Source organism: Octopus bimaculoides, chromosome 14 (assembly GCF_001194135.2).
Source record: "Octopus bimaculoides isolate UCB-OBI-ISO-001 chromosome 14, ASM119413v2, whole genome shotgun sequence".
Taxonomy (NCBI): Eukaryota; Metazoa; Mollusca; class Cephalopoda; order Octopoda; family Octopodidae; genus Octopus; species Octopus bimaculoides.
Window position 1 is genome coordinate 4,311,892 of NC_068994.1, and position 764 is coordinate 4,312,655.

The following is a 764-nucleotide window of genomic DNA, read 5'->3' on the forward strand; positions in this document are numbered from 1 at the left end:
AAAGACTAATTATTAATCGAATATTATTAATAAAAAATAATCGAAAATATATCAACACTATTCAAATCGAAGTTCTAAGATTATGTTGAAATGAAACTATAACTTCTAAATAACTTATTTAACACTATTTAGTGTTAAATAAGTTATCTATTAAAAATAATCTTTAAAAAACCAAATGAATAATATAAAAAACAACAATACATATTATTTTCAAATAGTAGAAAATCTTTAGCAAAGTAAAAACAGTACTTATCCATATTTTTCCGTAATTCAAACTGATTCGGCACAGGTAACTGATTTAGTAGGTATGTAGTCGTTATCTGAACTTTCGACTTGATGCGGGCGCCTAACTCGGCACAGGTAACTGATTCAGTGCGTATGTAGTCGTTATCTGAACTTTCGACTTCATGCTGGCGCCTGACTCGGCACAGGTAACTGATTCAGTGGGTATGTAGTCGTTATCTGAACTTTCGACTTGATGCCGGCGCCTGACTCGGTACAGGTAACTGATTCAGTGGGTATGTAGTCGTTATCTGAACTTTCGACTCGATGCGTTCGCCTGACTCGGCACAGGTAGGTGATTCGGTGGGCACGAATCCGTTAGCCGAACTTTCGACTCGATGCGTTCGCCTGACTCGGCACAGGTAGGTGATTCGGTGGGCACGCAGCCGTTAGACGAACTATCGACTCGATGCGTTCGCCTGACTCGGCACAGGGAGGTGATTCGGTGGGCACGCAGCCGTCAGCCGAACATTCTACTAGAT

At 40.3% G+C, this 764-nt stretch overlaps 1 protein-coding gene across 1 annotated transcript in view; it reads left to right on the forward strand.

Moving 5' to 3' along the window:
* LOC106870060 (zinc finger protein 594) overlaps positions 1-764 on the forward strand; it is a 99,236-nt gene that overhangs the window by 28,384 nt on the left and 70,088 nt on the right. The gene's annotated exons all lie outside the window — the stretch shown is intronic.